Genomic DNA, 10,000 nt, shown 5'->3' on the forward strand with positions numbered 1-10,000 from the left:
TTTCCTGCACTCATGGTCATCCTACGAGGACACTTTGAAAATAAACACGACACTCTGGTCATCCTGTGGAGAGAGGACAAGAGGGTGGATCACGGTGGGACTGCCGTGACCCTAAGCTACTATTGAGGCATCAACCTGGGATGAGCTGGGGTCTGACATCCCCCTGTTGCCATGGAGGTCTAAAGGATGACCATTAGTTGTGGTTCTCGCCCCGGGACTTGGGTCAGAGTACAGCCGAAGTGGAGCACTTGTGTCGGACTAGGGAGGCTGTGCCGTGCCCCCTGGAGGTCTAAAGGATGACCAGTAGTTGTGGTTCTCGCCCCGGGACTTGGGTCAGAGTATAGCCCAAGTGGAGCACTTGTGTCGGCCTAGGGAGGCTGTGCCGGGCCCCCTGGAGGTCTAAAGGATGACCATGAGGTCAAAAGGATGACCAGTAGTTGTGGTTCTCGCCCCGGGACTTGGGTCAGAGTATAGCCCAAGTGGAGCACTTGTGTCGGACTAGGGAGGCTGTGCCGTGCCCCCTGGAGGTCTAAAGGATGACCAGTAGTTGTGGTTCTCGCCCCGGGACTTGGGTCAGAGTATAGCCCAAGTGGAGCACTTGTGTCGGACTAGGGAGGCTGTGCCGTGCCCCCTGGAGGTCTAAAGGATGACCAGTAGTTGTGGTTCTCGCCCCGGGACTTGGGTCATAGTATAGCCCAAGTGGAGCACTTGGGTCGGACTAGGGAGGCTGTGTCGTGCCCCCTGGAGGTCTAAAGGATGACCAGTAGTTGTGGTTCTCGCCCCGGGACTTGGGTCAGAGAATAGCCCAAGTGGGACACTTGTGTCGGACTAGGGAGGCTCTGCCGTGCCCCCTGGAGGTCTAAAGGATGACCAGTAGTTGTGGTTCTCGCCCCGGGACTTGGGTCAGAGTATAGCCCAAGTGGAGCACTTGTGTCGGACTAGGGAGGCTGTGCCGTGCCCCCTGGAGGTCTAAAGGATGACCATTAGTTGTGGTTCTCGCCCCGGGACTTGGGTCAGAGTACAGCCCAAGTGGAGCACTTGCGTCGGACTAGGGAGGCTGTGCCGGGCCCCCTGGAGGTCTAAAGGATGACCAGTAGTTGTGGTTCTCGCCCCGGGCCGTGGGTCTGAGTATGGCCCAAGTGGGACACTTGTGTCGGACTAGGGAGGCTCTGCCGTGCCCCCTTGAGGTCTAAAGGATGACCAGTAGTTGTGGTTCTCGCCCCGGGACTTGGGTCATAGTATAGCCCAAGTGGGACACTTGTGTCGGACTAGGGAGGCTCTGCCGTGCCCCCTTGAGGTCTAAAGGATGACCATGAGGTCAAAAGGATGACCAGTAGTTGTGGTTCTCGCCCCGGGACTTGGGTCAGAGTATGGCCCAAGTGGTGCACTTGTGTCGGTCTAGGGAGGCTGTGCCGGTCCCCCTGGAGGTCTAAAGGATGACCAGTAGTTGTGGTTCTCGCCCCGGGACTTGGGTCAGAGTATAGCCCAAGTGGAGCACTTGTGTCGGACTAGGGAGGCTGTGCCGGGCCCCCTGGAGGTCTAAAGGATGACCAGTAGTTGTGGTTCTCACCCCGGGTCGTGGGTCCGAGTCTGGCCCGAGTAGAGCACTTTGGTCGGCTACCGGGGGGTGTGCCGTGCCCCCTGGAGGTCTAAAGGATGACCAGTAGTTGTGGTTCTCGCCCCGGGACTTGGGTCAGAGTATAGCCCAAGTGGAGCACTTGTGTCGGCCTAGGGAGGCTGTGCCGGGCCCCCTGGAGATCTAAAGGATGACCATGAGGTCAAAAGGATGACCAGTAGTTGTGGTTCTCGCCCCGGGACTTGGGTCAGAGTATAGCCCAAGTGGAGCACTTGTGTCGGCCTAGGGAGGCTGTGCCGGGCCCCCTGGAGGTCTAAAGGATGACCAGTAGTTGTGGTTCTCGCACCGGGACTTGGGTCAGAGTACAGCCCAAGTGGAGCACTTGTGTCGGTCTAGGGAGGCTGTGCCGGGCCCCCTGGAGGTCTAAAGGATGACCAGTAGTTGTGGTTCTCGCCCCGGGCCGTGGGTCTGAGTATGGCCCAAGTGGGGCACTTGCGTCGGACTGGGGAGGCTCTGCCGCGCCCCCTGGAGGTCAAAAGGATGACCAGTAGTTGTGGTTCTCACCCCGGGTCGTGGGTCCGAGTCTGGCCCGAGTAGAGCACTTTGGTCGGCTACCGGGGGGTGTGCCGTGCCCCCTGGAGCCATGGGAGTGAGCTCCAGCAGACTGGTATTTTTCGGAGAACCAGGCCCACACTCCTCAGACTTTGTGCCCAGGGACAGGCCACCAAAATCGGCCGCGGCTCGTGCACTTTGCCCCTGCGTTTCTCCCAGAACCAGAGCCGGAAAAATCCCAAAATTGATGCCCAGAGATAGTCGACTCTGCCTGGAATAGATTGCCACCCAAACCCGCCAACTCACGCTGGTTTTCCGATGGCCTCACCTACTAACCCGAGCATGGTCATCGCTCGCACCTTCCAAAACCTCCAGGGGCGCAGGCACTTTTCATTTACTGGCCATAAGGCCGACCGCCTTAAGCGTTAAGCGATAAGCGAAAGGCTTAGTTTGGACTTAGTTTTTGGAGCGACGAGGTCGCCGTTTTGTCAATTCTGAACCGATTTTCACGCGGTTTTCGACTGCCTGCGCCTGGGGAGCCGCCCAGAAGCCCCAGGCAGTGTTCTGGGTGGACTTCCGGACCGGTCCGGACCCGGTACCGGCCGGGGGAACCGCACCACGCCTCTCGGGCGTTTCTACACCGATTTTCGCGGGGTTTTCGACTGCATAGACGGGGCCACCTGCTGCAGGGCCCGAGGGAGGGCCTTACTGAGCTGGGTCCGACGCAGGGCCCGGTTCCTGGAGCCCGCTGGGGGGGGGGGGGGGTTCTCTAAGGCTCACGGCGGGCTGCTGAGGGGCCGGATCGGATGCAGACAGGCGCTCCTCTGCCCAGGTCTTTGCTCCCCTGCCCCACTAGGAATGGAAGACACACTGCCAACAGCTTCTGGAGGGTGATGGGCCCTGCTGCAGACCAGGTCCGACCCAGGTTTCAGCTATCCCACCCCGCAGGGACTTAAAGACACACTGCCATCAGCTTCTGGAGGCTGCTGAGCTCTACTATAGAGCAGGTCCGACCCAGGTTTCAGCTCCTGCAGCCCACTAGGACTTAAACACACACTGCCATCAGCGTCTGGATGGTGATGGGCCCTGCTGCAGACCAGGTCCGACCCAGGTTTCAGCTATCCCACCCCGCAGGGACTTAAAGACACACTGCCATCAGCTTCTGGAGGCTGCTGAGCTCTACTATAGAGCAGGTCCGACCCAGGTTTCAGCTCCTGCAGCCCACTAGGACTTAAACACACACTGCCATCAGCGTCTGGATGGTGATGGGCCCTGCTGCAGACCAGGTCCGACCCAGGTATCAGCTCCTGCACCCCGCAGGGAATTGAAGACACACTGCCATCAGCTTCTGGAGGCTGCTGAGCTCTGCTATAGACCAGGTCCGACCCAGGTTTCAGCTCCTGCACCCCGCAGGGAACTAAACACACACTGCCATCTGCAACTGGAGGCTGCTGAGCCCTGCTGCAGACCAGGTCCGACCCAGGTTATGGCTCTCCCACCCCCCTGGGACTTAAACACACACAGCCATCAGCTTCTGGATGGTGATGGGCCCTGCTGCAGACCAGGTCCGACCCAGGTTTCAGCTCCTCAACCCCGCAGGGACTTAAACCCACACCGCCATCAGCTTCTGGAGGGTGATGGGCCCTGCTGCGGGCCAGGTCCGACCCAGGTTTCAGCTCTCCCACCCCGCAGGGACTTAAACACACACAGCCATCAGCTTCTGGGGGCTGCTGAGCCCTGCTGCAGACCAGGTCCGACCCAGGTTTCAGCTCTCCCACCCCGCAGGGTCTTTAACACACACACTGCCATCAGCTGCTGGAGGCTGCTGAGCTCCGCTATAGACCAGGTCCGACCCAGGTTTCTGCTCCTGCACCCCGCAGGGAATGAAAGACACACTGCCATCAGCTTCTGGAGGCTGCTGAGCCCTGCTGCAGACCAGGTCCGACCCAGGTATCGGCTCTCCAACCAGGCAGAGACTTAAACACACACACACACACACACACTGCCATCAGCTTCTGGGGGCTGCTGAGCTCTGCTGTAGACCGGGTCCGACCCAGGTTTCTGCTCCTCCACCCCGCAGGGACTTAAACACACACTGCCACCAGCTTCTGGAGGGTGATGGGCCCTGCTTTAGACCAGGTCTGACCCGGGATATAGCTCTCCCACCCCGCAGGGACTTAAACACTCACTGCCATCAGCTGCTGGAGGCTGCCGAGCTCTGCTGCAGACCAGGTCCCACCCAGGTTTCTGCTCCTGCACCCCGCAGGGACTTAAACACACACTGCCACCAGCTTCTGGAGGGTGATGGGCCCTGCTGTGGACCAGGTCCGACCCGGATATCAGCTCTCCCACCAGGCAGGGACTTAAACACACACTGCAATCAGCTGCTGGAGGCTGCTGAGCTCTACTATAGACCAGGTCCGACCCAGGTTTCAGCTCTCCCACCAGGCAGTGACTTAAAGACACACTGCCATCAGCTGCTGGAGGCTGCTGAGCTCTTCTATAGACCAGGTCCGACCCAGGTTTCAGCTCTCACACCAGGCAGGGACTTAAACACACACTGCCATCAGCTGCTGGAGGCTGCTGAGCTCTGCTATAGACCAGGTCCGACCCAGGTTTCAGCTCTCCCACCAGGCAGGGACTTAAAGACACACTGCCATCAGCTGCTGGAGGCTGCCGAGCCCTGCTGCAGACCATGTCCGACCCAGGTTTCAGCTCTCCCACCAGGCAGGGACTTAGAGGCACGCTGCCATCAGCTTCTGGAGGCTGCTGAGCTCTGCCATAGACCAGGTCCGACCGAGGTTTCAGCTCTCCCACCCCGCAGGGACTTAAACACACACTGCCATCAGCTGCTGGAGGCTGCTGAGCTCTGCTATAGACCAGGTCCGACCCGGGATATAGCTCTCCCACCCCGCAGGGACTTAAACACACACTGCCATCAGCTGCTGGAGGCTGCTGAGCTCTTCTATAGACCAGGTCCGACCCAGGTTTCAGCTCTCCCACCCCGCAGGGACTTGAACACACACTGCCATCAGCTTCTGGAGGCTGCTGAGCTCTGCTATAGACCAGGTCCGACCCAGGTTTCTGCTCCTCCACCCCGCAGGGAATTAAAGACACACTGCCATCAGCTTCTGGATGGTGATGGGCCCTGCTGCAGACCAAGTCCGACCCGGGTTACAGCTCTCCCACCAGGCAGGGAATTAAACACACACTGCCATCAGCTGCTGGAGGCTGCTGAGCTCCGCTATAGACCAGGTCCGACCCGGGTTCCTGCTCCTGCACCCCGCAGGGACCAAAACACACACACTGCCATCAGCTTCTGGAGGCTGCTGAGCTCTTCTATAGACCAGGTCCGACCCAGGTTTCAGCTCTCCCACCAGGCAGGGACTTAAACACACACTGCCATCACCTTCTGCTGGCTGCTGAGCTCTGCTGCAGACCAGGTCCGACCCAGGTTTCAGCTCCTGCACCCCGCAGGGAACTAAACACACACTGCCGTCACCTTCTGCTGGCTGCTGAGCCCTGCTGCAGACCAGGTCCGACCCAGGTTTCAGCTCCTGCACCCCGCAGTGGATTAAAGACACACTGCCATCAGGTTCTGGAGGCTGCTGAGCTCTGCTGCAGACCAGGTCCGACCCAGGTTATGGCTCTCCCACCCCGCAGGGACTTAAACACACACCGCCGTCAGCTTCTGGATGGTGATGGGCCCTGCTGCAGACCAGGTCCGACCCACGTTTCAGCTCTCCCACCCCGCAGGGGATGAAACACACACTGCCATCAGCTTCTGGAGGCTGCTGAGCTCTGCTAAAGACCAGGTCCGACCCAGCTTTCAGCTCTCCCACCAGGCAGGGAGTTAAAGACACACTGTCATCGGCTTCTGGAGGGTGCTGAGCCCTGCTGCACACCAAGTCTGACCCAGGTTTCAGCTCATCCACCCCGCAGGGACCTAAACACACACTGCCATCAGCTTCTGAGTGGTAATGGGCCCTGCTGCAGACCAGGTCCGACCCAGGTTTCAGCTCCTCCACCCCGCCATCACCAGCTGGAGGCTGGCTGCTGCTCCTGCACCCTGCCATCAGCTGCTGGAGGCTTCTGTTCCTCCACCCCGCCATCAGCAGCTGGAGGCTGGCTGCTGGAGGCTGGCTGCTGCTCCTCCACCCCGCCATCACCAGCTGGAGGCTGGTTGCAGCTCCTGCACCCCGCCATCAGCTGCTGGAGGCTGCCTGCAGCCCCTGCACCCCGCCATCAGCTGCTGGAGGCTGGCTGCAGCTCCTGCACACCGCCATCAGCTGCTGGAGGCTGCCTGCAGCTCCTGCACCCCGCCATCAGCTGCTGGAGGCTGGCTGCTGCTCCTGCACCCCGCCAGCAGCTGCTGGAGGCTGGCTGCTGCTCCTCCACCCAACCATCAGCTGCTGGACGCTGGCTGCTGCTCCTGCACCCCGCCATCAGCTGCTGGAGGCTGGCTGCTGCTCCTCCACCACCCAACCATCAGCTGCTGGACGCTGGCTGCAGCTCCTCCACCCCGCCATCAGCTGCTGGTGGCTGGCTGCAGCTCCTTCACCCCGCCATCAGCTGCTGGTGGCTGGCTGCAGCTCCTTCACCCCGCCATCACCAGCTGGAGGCTGGCTGCTGCTCCTGCACCCCGCCATCAGCTGCTGGAGGCTGCCTGCAGCTCCTGCGCCCCGCCATCAGCTGCTGGAGGCTGGCTGCTGCTCCTGCACCCTGCCATCAGCTGTTCGAGGCTGGCTGCAGCTCCTCCACCCCACCATCACCAGCTGGAGGCTGGTTGCAGCTCCTGCACCCCGTCATCAGCAGCTGGAGGCTGCCTGCTGCTCCTGCACCCCGCCATCAGCTGCTGGAGGCTGCCTGCAGCTCCTGCACCCCGCCATCATTTGCTGGAGGCTGGCTGCAGCTCCTGCAACCCGCCATCAGCTGCTGGAGGCTGGCTGCTGCTCCTCCACCCCACCATGACCTGCTGGAGGCTGGCTGCAGCTCCTTCACACCGCCATCAGCTGATGGATGCTGGCTGAACGCTGGAGGCTGGCTGCTGCTCCCACACACCGCCATCAGCTCCTGGAGGCTGGCTGGCTGCTGGAGGCTGTCTGCTGCTGCTCCTCCACCCCGCCATCACCAGCTGGAGGCTGGCTGCTGGAGGCTGGCTGCAGCTCCTGCACCCCACCATCAGCTGCTGGAGGCTGGCTTCTGCTCCTCCACCCCGCCATCAGCTGCTGGGGGCTGGCTGCTGGAGGCTGGCTGCAGCTCCTCCACCCCGCCATCACCAGCTGGAGGCTGGTTGCAGCTCCTGCACCCCGCCATCAGCTGCTGGAGGCTGCCTGCTGCTCCTGCACCCCGCCATCAGCTGCTGGAGGCTGCCTGCACCTCCTGCACCCCGCCATCAGCTGCTGGAGGCTGGCTTCTGCTCCTCCACCCCGCCATCAGCTGATGGAGGCTGCCTGCTTCTCCACCCCGCCATCACTAGCTGGAGGCTGGCTGCTGGAGGCTGGCTGCAGCTCCTCCACCCCGCCATCAGCTGCTGGAGGCTGCCTGCAGCTCCTGCACCCCGCCATCACCAGCTGGAGGCTGGCTTCTGCTCCTCCACCCCGCCATCAGCTGATGGAGGCTGCCTGCTTCTCCACCCCGCCATCACTAGCTGGAGGCTGGCTGCTGGAGGCTGGCTGCAGCTCCTCCACCCCGCCATCAGCTGCTGGAGGCTGGCTGCTGCTCCTGCACCCCGCCATCAGCTGCTGGAGGCTGGCTGCTGCTCCTCCACCCAACCATCAGCTGCTGGACGCTGGCTGCAGCTCCTCCACCCCACCATCAGCTGCTGGACGCTGGCTGCAGCTCCTCCACCCCGCCATCAGCTGCTGGAGGCTGCCTGCAGCTCCTGCACCCCGCCATCAGCTGCTGGAGGCTGCCTGCAGCTCCTGCACCCCGCCATCACCAGCTGGAGGCTGGCTTCTGCTCCTCCACCCCGCCATCAGCTGATGGAGGCTGCCTGCTTCTCCACCCCGCCATCACTAGCTGGAGGCTGGCTGCTGGAGGCTGGCTGCTGCTCCTCCACCCAACCATCAGCTGCTGGACGCTGGCTGCAGCTCCTCCACCCCACCATCAGCTGCTGGACGCTGGCTGCAGCTCCTGCACCCCGCCATCAGCTGCTGGAGGCTGGCTTCTGCTCCTCCACCCCGCCATCAGCTGCTGGAGGCTGCCTGCTGCTCCTGCACCCCGCCATCAGCTGCTGGAGGCTGGCTGCTGCTCCTGCACCCCGCCATCAGCTGCTGGAGGCTGGCTGCTGGAGGCTGGCTGCAGCTCCTCCACCCCACCATCAGCTGCTGGACGCTGGCTGCAGCTCCTCCACCCCACCATCAGCTGCTGGACGCTGGCTGCAGCTCCTGCACCCCGCCATCAGCTGCTGGAGGCTGGCTTCTGCTCCTCCACCCCGCCATCAGCTGACGGAGGCTGCCTGCTTCTCCACCCCGCCATCACTAGCTGGAGGCTGGCTGCTGGAGGCTGGCTGCAGCTCCTCCACCCCACCATCAGCTGCTGGACGCTGGCTGCAGCTCCTGCACCCCGCCATCAGCTGCTGGAGGCTGGCTTCTGCTCCTCCACCCCGCCATCAGCTGACGGAGGCTGCCTGCTTCTCCACCCCGCCATCACTAGCTGGAGGCTGGCTGCTGGAGGCTGGCTGCAGCTCCTCCACCCCGCCATCAGCTGCTGGAGGCTGGCTGCTGCTCCTGCACCCCGCCATCAGCTGCTGGACGCTGGCTGCAGCTCCTCCACCCCGCCATCACCAGCTGGAGGCTGCCTGCTGCTCTTCCACCCCGCCATCAGCTGATGGACGCTGGCTGCAGCTCCTCCACCCCGCCATCAGCTGCTGGAGGCTGGCTGGCCGCTGGAGGCTGGCTGCTGCTCCCACACACCGCCATCAGCTGCTGGAGGCTGGCTGGCTGCTGGAGGCTGGCTGCTGCTGCTCCTCCTCCCCGCCATCACCAGCTGGAGGCTGGCTGCTGCTCCTACACCCCGCCATCAGCTGATGGAGGCTGCCTGCTCCTCCGCCCCGCCATCACCAGCTGGAGGCTGGCTGCTGGAGGCTGGCTGCAGCTCCTTCACCCCGCCATCACCAGCTGGAGGCTGGCTTCTGCTCCTGCACCCCGCCATCAGCTGCTGGAGGCTGGCTTCTGCTCCTCCACCCCGCCACCAGCTGCTGGAGGCTGGCTGCTGCTCCTGCACCCCGCCAGCAGCTGCTGGAGGCTGGCTGCTGCTCCTCCACCACCCAACCATCAGCTGCTGGACGCTGGCTGCAGCTCCTCCACCCCGCCATCAGCTGCTGGTGGCTGGCTGCTGCTCCTGCACCCCGCCATCAGCTGCTGGTGGCTGGCTGCAGCTCCTTCACCCCGCCATCACCAGCTGGAGGCTGGCTGCTGCTCCTGCACCCCGCCATCAGCTGCTGGAGGCTGGCTGCAGCTCCTCCACCCCACCATCAGCCGTTGGAGGCTGGCTGCTGCTCCTCCACCCTGACATCACCAGCTGGAGGCTTCTGTTCCTCCACCCCACCATCAGCAGCTGGAGGCTGGCTGCTTGAGGCTGGCTGCTGCTCCCCCACCCCGCCATCACCTGCTGGAGGCTTCTGCTCAGCCACACCGCCACCAGCTGCCTGTGGTGAACCGCTGACGACCAGCCCAGGCCCACGTCTCACCTCTCCCTGCCCGCCCTGGATGCACAACCACCCACCCAGGCTCAAGTTTCCCCCTGCCCGCTGCACGTCCAGCCGGCCTCTGCCCTGTCCCCTCTCTCACCAGCATCACATCCAGGCTCATCAGGCATCCCCATGCCCGCAGCCTTCTCCCACCCACACTCAACACCACCGAACCCAGG

Source organism: Nothobranchius furzeri, unplaced genomic scaffold (genome assembly GCF_043380555.1).
Source record: "Nothobranchius furzeri strain GRZ-AD unplaced genomic scaffold, NfurGRZ-RIMD1 Scf167, whole genome shotgun sequence".
NCBI lineage: Eukaryota > Metazoa > Chordata > Actinopteri > Cyprinodontiformes > Nothobranchiidae > Nothobranchius > Nothobranchius furzeri.